The 10,843-nt window shown below is 39.3% G+C and overlaps 1 pseudogene; it reads right to left on the reverse strand.

Annotated features, from left to right (window-relative positions):
* Positions 1-5,722: 5,722 nt before the first annotated feature.
* LOC117905521 lies at positions 5,723-6,838 on the reverse strand (annotated as a pseudogene).
* Between the last annotated feature and the right edge of the window lie 4,005 nt (positions 6,839-10,843).

The following is a 10,843-nucleotide window of genomic DNA, read 5'->3' on the forward strand; positions in this document are numbered from 1 at the left end:
TTAATGCACGAGCATTTTCCACTTTGCATCTGGACTTTTCACCTAGCTCCCTTCACTCCAAGAAACCAAGAGTTTAGCCTCTCATCCTCTGAGAAAACATTCTCAGAGGTTGTTTGGCTTCCAAGAAAGAGAAAATAGAAAATAAGAGTGCTCTGTATATTGCTAAGTGTTGAGCTTAACACTCGGGTTACATGTCTTCAAGAGGTGATTTCCACCCCTTATATAGTTTTTACAAAAGCAAAGCTTTTCATTGGCTTGATACAAGGAGAAAAAAAGGAAATTACATCAAAAGAAACTTAAGAAAATATCTAAAGTGGAGTCGGCAAAAACAGAGGAGATTTCGCACTACGCATGGGGTGTGCGAAATTTTCGCACACCATTCAGGAGGTGTGCGAAATTCGCACACCATTCAGGAGGTGTGCGAAATTCGCACACCATTCAGGAGGTGTGCGAAATTTTCGCACACCTGGAGCAGTTTTCTTCCGAAGGCCATAACTTCCTCGTTTCAGCTCCAAATCATGCACGGTTTGAAGCGTTGGATTCTTTACTTCTTGAGATTTGAAACGGTATATAGCATGTAAAAAATGGACTTCGGAAAGTGCTCCAAAAGTTCCAAAGAACACTGCAGCTGCTGTCCTCAGATTTCCTCCTTGCTTCTCTTTGCTTTTCTTTGCTTTTCTTCTTTGGTTGGCTTGTCTTAATGATCCAAAAAGATGTCAAAACACTAAAACTAGCCACAAATATAATTAGAAGTCATTGCTAGGTCCTTAACATGCCAATTGGAATAAAGGTGAAGAATTACTACACAAAAGTGCTTAAAGGTGTAAAATGGCACTTTTGGGTAGTAATCAGTATGTCAATTGATCATATAATAAGAAGATTTGAAACTCAAGGATTGGATAAGTACTCTTGAGAGGTTGATAGCACATAACCTATTGTATTATGAACAATAGTTCATGGGAAGTCCGCATATAATGGATAGTATGTCATAGACCTGACTTTTGTCTCATTTTAATATCATAAGATATTAAAGCATAGTTAATTATTTAAATGTTGAATCAACTTTAGAATTGGATTTTAAGGGACACGATATTTTTCTATGGATCTCAATGGTCCCCACTCAAGCTCGTATTCAATAATGACATGTTTTGTTGGTGAGATTTTTGGGTTCTTTATGCATATGAGTGAGTGTATAAGGGTGTTTTAGTAAAAATGTAAGATTGCACTAGACCTTATTAATAGTCTTTCTAGATTAGGCTAATTAATTAATTAGGACCTAAGTAGGCTAGATTAAATGACCTAGGCCCAAAACGGACTCAAGTTACTTAAGGCCATTAGAAATCCATTCTTCATTCTCTTGATATTACCCATAGGTACTTCACTTAAGCTTATATTCCATGGTGACACATTTTTTTAGGGTTTTTTAGGTTCCTTATTCATATGAGTGCATAAAGGCATTTTCATAAAAAATAAGGTTGTACTAAATCTTATCAATACTCTTTTTGGATTGGGTTAATTAATTAATTATAGCCTAATAGGGTTAATTAATTAATTAAGACCCAAGTGGGCTAGATTAAATGACCTAGGTCTAAGATGGACTTAAGTCATTTAAGTCCATTGGAAATCCAATATAAAACACCCTTAGGGGTTTAGGGCTTTAATTTACACTCTTTCTATTTAGACTCTAGAGAGACACCTTACCCTTTTAGAGAGGATTCCACCTCCTCCAATGCCTAGATTAAAAAAGAGGGTTATTAAATAGATGATTATCTGGTTTATGAGATCTATGATGCCACACAAAGTTTCTTTATCAATAGGAAATAATTTAGGAACATCTAGATCTCAAGTAAAACACTTTAAACCTCTAGATTAAAGGTTTTCATGCTTATATGCTTCCATGTTTTAGATTTAGAGAGTCTTAAAAAGTTTTTGCATACGTCTTATCAATCCAAGGTTGGGAATGGAGAGATTTAGGGATTCCCCTCAACATTTTCTTCAAACATCCTCTTTTATGGTTACTTGCCCTCTATCTCATTCCATAATATTTGAAAAATGGGTATTGCTCAAATACCACTTGAATAATAACCAAAAGTACAATAGGCAACACCTAGAAATGAGGTAAATGAGTGATTTAAAAATATAATTAATATTTGTAAATTATAACAATTTTTTTCTTACTCCAATAGATATCAAGAATATCCTAAATAATTAAATGGATTATACCTAAAATCTTTAGGTATTCAAAAATAAGATTTTTAACTTTTAAGGATACCCTATAGTTAGTTAGGGATAAAGATAATATAACTATTAATATCCAAATAATATCCAGAGAGATGTTAGGGATAACAATAATTGGATATAGGGATAACAATCATAACCACCCTAACAACCTTAATAGCAATCCCAACCAATCAAACAATTTAATCAAGTAATATATGTGGGAACAAATAGACATGTACTTTCTAGGAAAACCTTACAAAATATTAAGCATAATAAATTTAACCTGTTCTAGGCAATTGAAATAGAATATTAAATACAAAAATATAGACAATGAGGCACAATATTTTTTATGTGAAAAACCCCTACAAACTGTGAAGATAAAAAATCACGAGGTCTAAGACCTACCTATATAAATCCACTATTTGAAATCAAGTTCTACAAATGTGGACCCCGCATTTCGTGCTCAATGCGTTTCCCACTCGATGGCGAGCTCGATTTTTATTTCGAAAAATTGATTTTATTATTGATTAAGAAAATGACTTGGAGTCGCCACTTATTTTTGTTTTATTTTTAAAGGGTAAACAAAATAAGAAAGAAAAACCCTAAGTGTGACTCCTTATTTTGGAAAAGGTGGTCTGTGAAAAACCGGATCGGGTTCGGGGATCAGGTTACTTATCGGGAAGGTACGATAAAGACCGTAGCACCCCTCTAAGTCCCTAAAGTCGGGTCTCTACTAATAAAATGAAGCTGATATGACGATCAATGAGAAAATCAGTGAATACCTAGAATGATTATGCACGTATGAAAATCGGAACACTCAATGAAGAATAACCAAAGTGAGAGCGGAGCGTACCTGGACATCAAACGAGTCATCATGCGCTATCAAGAAAGGGGGTTAGTGCACATTAACAATCACGAGATATGTTACACATGCCACTAAACCAAATAAAGAAACACCAATATCATGCATGACATTTCATTCAATTTCATTTTTATTTTAAAGGAAATTTATTTGATGTCGGGTCCCCACCAAAACCCATTTATTTTTGTATGAATTAATTTCATAAATTCCATCAATGAGAATTATGAAAATAAATTCACACTCATTTTAAAACATTTTGAAAATCAAAGAAAATTCAAAAGTGGCTCGCCAAAAAGAAAATGGCGACCAAATTTTATTAAAAATGTGATGTTGGTATCTAAAAACCCTAAGGATGGAAAATTTGATGACTTGAAGTTATTTAAAAACCAGAATTTAGAAAATTATTTCAAAACGGGGTTGGAAATTATTGTTTTGAAATCAAAGGCAAAGAGTTTGAGGGGGTGGCACATGGCTCAATAAGTGGCCATGCTAGAGGTGGCCATGCATACCTGTTTCAGAGGTTTGATTGGACGCAGACATCCCATTGCAGTTACTGCATCTTGAAGACACGACAAGCGTCTAAAATTGAGAGGCTCTGCTCCTTTGCTTCCTAACAGGAGCCACATCAGATCGCTTATAGACAACTCCAGGGACCATATCATAGTCCGCATGATGAAGGAAAGCCAACCCTTCTGCTACTCCAGTAGCAATGTTGACCCTTGTAGGCCAATCGGGTTCATATTCTGATATCTTTGTTGAATCATGAAGAAGCTGGGCTAAAGTCCCATTGGGTAGCATCTAGGGGCATAGCGTTCAGAAGGATTTTAACTGGGCTGTGATTATCTCTGCCTTGGAGGACTTCAACTCCATTAACGAACTGTCATTGATCATCACCAATTATTAGGATCTTGAGAGGTGCACCTCCCATACAGCCACAGCCAATGGCACGTTGAAGCAAAGCCTTCTCCATCTCGGGGTTTAACATTGAGGGGCGTGGAGGTGGATTGCCAGAGCCAAACCCAGGAACTAATGGTGGAGGTCCTGGGATCTGGGTTCCCATTGTATTCATGACGGGGAGGCATCCAGGCAAAAGATCCCCTGTCCACTTGCATGGAGCTTCCAGCAGGATCACTGAACTCTGTCCTTAAATGTGAGCCTCCAATCTGATTAAAAGATTACGATAGCAGCTGACTTGGAAGTGGTGGCTGTGTCTGTGTAAAGGAAGGCTCAATGCTAGCATTAGGTTGGGTACCTGAATGAAACACAGGCTGAGAATGATGCAGCTGATTGCCAGATTATTGGAATCCCATACTGGAGCCCATTTGTGACGAATGCTGGTGTTGGAAAGCTGGCATTGATGGAAGTCTAGGACGCGGAGGCAAATGGTGGTCGCAGCGACATATGTGGAAGGAATCAGCAGCTTGGATTTTATCAGGTTCATAAGGAGTATGAGCAACTTGGAGCTGAATATAAGCTGACTTTAAGGAAAAGATGTTCATAAAAATCCTGGATATCAGGGCTTCTAGTGCTTCTGGAGTCTGATTAGTGGCCTTTTCCATGGGTTAGGGGTGAACCTTCTGGCTGTTACTCTCGCGGAGTTGAGTTTCTTTCACTCTAGTGGGTAGCATAGCTACTTCCAATGAAAAGGGGAGTAGTTCAATGGGTTTCCAGTTCAGCACAACCTACAACAATTGAACACCACCGACCTGTTGCATTCATCTTATTGCAACAGCAGATCATTTGCCTGACACCAAGGGTGAAGGTGTAAGCAAAGCATGCTCACGGGTCTGACCATCCTTGGAAATACCAGTTTCAAAACCACCAGTGGTAAGAATCAATGATAAGCCCAATCAGCCTGCGAGGTGCCAGTGATCATGTTCTTGAAGAAGTCACGATGTCCGGGAGCATCAATGACAGTGCAGTAACATTTAGTGGTCCCAAACTTCCATGAAGCATGCCAATCCCAATCCAATCTCAAATGTCCATCAATCTGTTATTTTCCGAACACAGGGTGGTCAGATTTGCCAAATTTCCTAACTCCTTTGGTGCCTCACTAGTTACATCATTCCCTTCTGACATGAGTGCTCAGAATCCCAATTTTGAGGAGCTTCTGATGGTCCAAAAACACGTGGAATCTTCAGTCTCTGACCACTTGAGGGAGTGAAGAAGCTGCGAGGAACAGCTTGCTAAGGGAATGGAAACCGAGATGATGTACTTGACACCACCAATTTATTTATATCAGAAAAGTTGGGGACCACTGGCAGCCAAGGGGGCAGAATGACCTATCAAACTTGAAGGTCTTGAAGGTTTCAAAGTCAAACTGGAAGTGGGTCTAGGAAGCTCATGAAGCTCATTTAATTTGGGTTCCCTCATAGATCCTATTCCAACGTTTCATTGATCCCAAGACCATCTTGGGCTGTATGAAAATTGAAACATAGGAAATTGTGTCTGTTAAAAAATTGCTCAGTGGGTGGGATCTCTGCATAAGCTAAAACTGAGTTTCAACACCATGACCAGCTGCCCTCATCTCCGAACAATTGAGACTAGTCATGGATTTGGGCATGATGATTGGTTTATTAGGTGATGGGATGGAAATGGCTGCTGATAGTAGGTATGACAAATGAGGGGACAACAGTCTTGTCATTGCATGTTCATGAGCAGCATGAACAACCTTCTTCGTGTTAGGAAATGAGGCTCTATAGCTTCCAGATCTTTATCCTTCATTGATGCCCAATCTTCTGTCCTTGACTTGTCAGCAATCACCATGAGCCGCCTTTGCAAGATAAATGCCACAAAGAGGAAAATCGAGCACATGCATAACATGACAGTGATGGGGAATGCATTAACATTATATAGCACGATGCACACAAAGATATTGAAGGGAAAGATGAAGAAGTTCATGATAGTTCTTCTAGCCTCCTCTGGAATGTACAGGGACTTCATCTTCATGATGGATGACCAGAAGATCACCACACAAGCCTCGAATGTGCAGAAACCAAGAAGCTAGACACAACCTGCAAACGAGATGCTTCTGCCTTGCACCTTCGAAGGTTATACCAAAATATTGTCACAATGGGAAGCAGGAAAGAAGCAGAAGAGATCATAAAAACAATCTGCATGTAACTTTCAGCTTTGAGTGATGTACGGGCCAGCAGTCGAGGAGCAATAGGGCTTCCCAACATTGAAGCCAACATGAAAGTTGCAAAGATGAAACCATGGGGAATCTCCTCATCATTAGGGCTTAGAGCAGGAGTCCAGAGGAACACAAAAGTACACATTGAGCCTTCAAACAACGACTGAATTGCACCTAGCAACGCAGTTTCCTCATCAGAAGCTATGGCAACAGTAGCTCCCTTGAACTGTGTGAGCAAGTCCTTGTTCTCTGAAGGATCACCGTAGTTTTCAGACCATGATGACAAAATGACAGCCATACCAACAACTTTGAAAATGTCACAGACAACCATTGTTGCTCAAAACCTCTCTTGTTGTGCTTGGCAACAAACCATGACTCAAATGCTGAAAACAGGAGAGAAATGGCGATACCTCATGCAGCTCATTCATTATATAGCCACTTCCAGCAAAGAATCTCGATGTTCCAATGCTATTATGCAAGGATGAACCAGCCAAATGGAGACCCCCCGGTGCCTGAGATTCATCTTCTCAAGCTCTGATTCAACCCTGTTGCATCTATTTAATACCTATATACCCCACACCTCCTTCCAGATTCATGGACATCTGAAAGTCATTTTCATCCATCAAATGTTCTTCAAATCAAATCATTCTCCACCAGCGCACCGGCACAGATTTATAGTCTCAAAGCCTTGAACGTGCATTCAAGAGGAAACAGAGGAACAAGCGAACAAAACAACCAGGAAGCAAGTACCAAAACAGAGTATGTAAAATGAATCCCCAGAAAACAGAGACACGAGCCGGTCTTATATTGAAGTCATAGGGCTTATGCATAGGTGGGAAAAGAAACCAGATGGAAACGAGATTCAAACCATATGGGAATGAGATTAAAGGGTATCATTAAAACACACAAAGGATAGCAAAAGAAGAATTCTCATTCTAAATCAAACCTCACATGAAGAACAAGTAGCGGACATGACACAACACAGTCATAGCAACCAAAAGAAACGTCAATGGCAATCAAAATGAGGTCTAGCAATGCGTACCTGAGAATGTTCCCTTTCTTTCCTCTGTTTCAAGCTCCTCCTTCTCCTCCCCCCTGTTTTCCTACTGTCACTCTCCTCCAGCAATATAAGACCAGAGAATATCCCCAAACAGAATACCCCGCTCTTTCCTAAATCCTCTCCCTCTTGTTCTCTCTCTAGCCCAAAAAAAATATCTTCCAACGGCACCCTCTGCCTCCACTACCCTGCAGCTGGCAGAAAAAAACAAGTATCACTCTTTTTTCAGTTCATGCAGCTGGCCCTCCCTCCATAACAGAAAACATGCTCCTTCTTCTAGAATCTTCCTCATCTTTACAGGTGTCACTCTCCTATTCGTCCTCCAAATCCACTATTTGATTCCACTAATAGCCAACCCGAGAGTGACACGTGGCTAAATATGCTGCAGCAAAACAAAGCCCCACATGGGGGTCTACACCCTACAAACTGTGAAGATAAAAAATCACGACGTCTAAGACCTACCTATATAAATCCACTATTTGAAATCAAGTTCTACAAATTTACCTGGTCACTTTACCCTAAAGATTTACTTTCCAATACCTATGACTTGATCCACATCCATGACACAACAACTCCATGTTGCTCCATAGTAGATCATTTAGTCCATTCGAAGAGATTACTGTTTTCAACCAACAATTCAAATATTCAAATCCTTGAATGAGAGAATGGGAATGGTGTGGCAATTAGGCTTTTCTCAGAAGGAGTCCTTCTAAAGAATAAGAGGTCCCTCAACGATCTTCTAAGAACTCTATGATCTTTCTAATCTTTGATTTCTAACCCACAAGGGTTTATAAGAAAGGTATTTATAGGCAAAAGCCATAAGAGTTTTGATATCTCAAGTTTCTAAATTAGAGTTTGAATAAAATTCATTCAAAATATGTTTCTAAACTCAGCAAGACTGACATGACCGCTTGAGTGGGTTGACTGCTTGAGTGAGATTAACCACTTGAGCGGTCCTTACCACTTAAGTAGGTTGACCACTTGAGCGGGCTAACCACTTAAGCAACCTTTGCTTTTTGAAAAATCATTTTTAAAAACATTTTAAGTCCTAAAATGATTATAAAAAAAAACCTTTTTATATGCCAAATAAGCCTTATTATATGTCATAAGTCAAACCTTTTTAGACATACCTATGTGATTGCGTGTAAATCCAGTCGGGTCATTTAATCAAAAACATTTATAAAACCTATGACCTCATACTAGCATAGCAAAGTTACTATAGTATAGTGGCTCTAGGGTCGAACTCTAGGATGGGTTTTCACTCTACCAGTGATATACTTAAGATTAGAAATTGAATTTAATGATTTCCTTTACCAAAAATTTAAAGTTTAAAAGAAAATAAAATTTGTTTTGAAAGTGTTTGAAACTAGATTAACATAAACTAATTAAAAATGGAAGAAAGAAAGTCTCCCGGAGCTAAGGATTACTAGGATCAAGTTTAGAATGCGAAGTGGAAAATTCCAGATTTTTCTCCTCGCATTGGGGATTTAACCTATAGTTATTTCCCGAACCGGTATAGGTTTAACAATGAAGATTTAATCCATAAAAAGTCAATAGAAATGGTAGTCAAGGTCCATTAATGGCTTTAGACACTATGGGTCTTCACCTTGAACCACTTTCCAATGGCTCATATATGATAACTAATGGACTGATATGGATCTAGCAATAAGCATCCACAGAGACCTGAAGCTTACCATGTATTGACTATTCAAAGTGATTCTAAGGGATTTAAAGCAAAACTTTGGATTTAAAAGCCATTTATGAAGTTCAACTACCTGTATTTAAGGCATGAGCGTTTTCCACCTTTGCATCTGGACTTTTCACCTAGCTTCCTTCACTCCAAGAAACCAAAAGTTTAGCCTCTCATCCTCTGAGAAAACATCTTCAGAGGTTGTTTGGCTTCCAAGAAAAAGAAAATAGTAGAGAGAAAAGGGAAACGAGAGAGCTCTATATTTCACTAAGTGTAAAACATAACACATATGGTGAGAGGTGATTTCCACCCCTCTTATAGTCTTTACAAAAGTAAAGCTTGTGATTGGTTAGTTACAAGGATAAGAAAGGAAATTACATCAAAAAATACATAAGAAAGGATCTAAAGTGGAGTCGGAAAAAACAGAGTAAAATTCGCACCACGCATGGGCTGTGCGAATTTGGAAGGTGGTGTGCGAGTTTCGCACACCATTTGCACAAGCTGAAGGTGTTGTGCGAATTTCGCACAAGCCTGGAGAAGTTGTCTTCCGAAGGCTATATCTTCCTCATTTCAGCTCCAAATCGTACACGGTTTGAAGCGTTGGATTCTTGACTTCCTGAGCTTTGAAATGGTATATAGCATGTAGAAAATGGACCTCGGGAAGTGCTCCAAAAGTGCTAAATAAGACTGTAGCTGCTGTCCTCTATTTTCCTCTTTGCTTCTCTTTGCTTCTCTCCTTTGGTTGGCTTGTCTTAATGATCCAAAAAGCTGTCAAAACACTAAAACTAGCCACAAATATGATTAGAAGTCATTGCTAGGTCCTTAACATGCCAATTGGAATAAAGATGGAGAATTACTACACAAAAGTTCCATCATACTTATATTTCGTCGAGTGCTATAAAAAAGGTTGAGGAATTCACGTTCCATTTGGTCCCAACTATCAATACACTTTGGTGCAAGGTCTATGTACCAGTCAAAAGCATTCCCTCAAAGAGAACGGACGAATTGTTTAACTAATAAGTCACCATCTGTACCCGCGTTGTTACAAGTTTCAACAAAATGGGCAACATGTTGTTTTGGATTGCCTTTTCCATCAAATGATTGAAATTTTGGAGGTTGATAATCCATAGGCATATGTAGGTTATCAATCCTCTTAGTGTAAGGTTTAGAGTACATGAGCGTACTCTGTAAGGGTCCACCGTACTGCGCCCTAATGGTGTTAGTTATCATGTCCTGAAGTTGTTGGACAGATAATGACGCCACTGAGGTAGATTCCGTTATTTGTCTCTCACCTTGTATTGTCTTATACGTATGTGGTGCATCATCGAGAGGAGATGCAACATTCGGAGGGTGGTTGAGTCTATGACTTGACTCACCCGCATTTTGTACTTATGTCTCAACCTTGTTTATGAGAGAGGCTATATGCATATCCTTCTCCTCAACCGTCTTGGTGAGTTTGGCGATGGCACAAGCCATCTCTGCTAATTGTTCCTCTATGGATGTAGTGTCGGTCACCATTACCGGCATGGTCATCGAGAAGGGAGAAGTAAAAGAGTCAGAATGATTGGAGTGGTTTTCCTCATTTGACATTTTGGTTGGCGATCCGGAGTATGAGCCAGTGCTAGAGTTGGCATCGGTAACAGAGCAAGGAGATTTATCCCCAAAGTCCCTTAGTGTTGAAGAGAGTTTTCCCCTGCTATGAGGACTATGGCTCTTTGCCCCCAAAGAGGCCAAGGTGATGAGCGGTTGATGCTCATCATGGGTCCTTACCGGTTTTGGAAAACAAGCAGACTCACTTGTTTGTTTTGTTGAGAGCAAAGATGTTGATTTTGCTTTGCTACGAGTCATGGGGCCCGTAGCGGTGTCATGTGTTGATTGTGC

The sequence above is a fragment of the Vitis riparia genome, chromosome 18, assembly GCF_004353265.1.
Source record: "Vitis riparia cultivar Riparia Gloire de Montpellier isolate 1030 chromosome 18, EGFV_Vit.rip_1.0, whole genome shotgun sequence".
Lineage (NCBI taxonomy): Eukaryota > Viridiplantae > Streptophyta > Magnoliopsida > Vitales > Vitaceae > Vitis > Vitis riparia.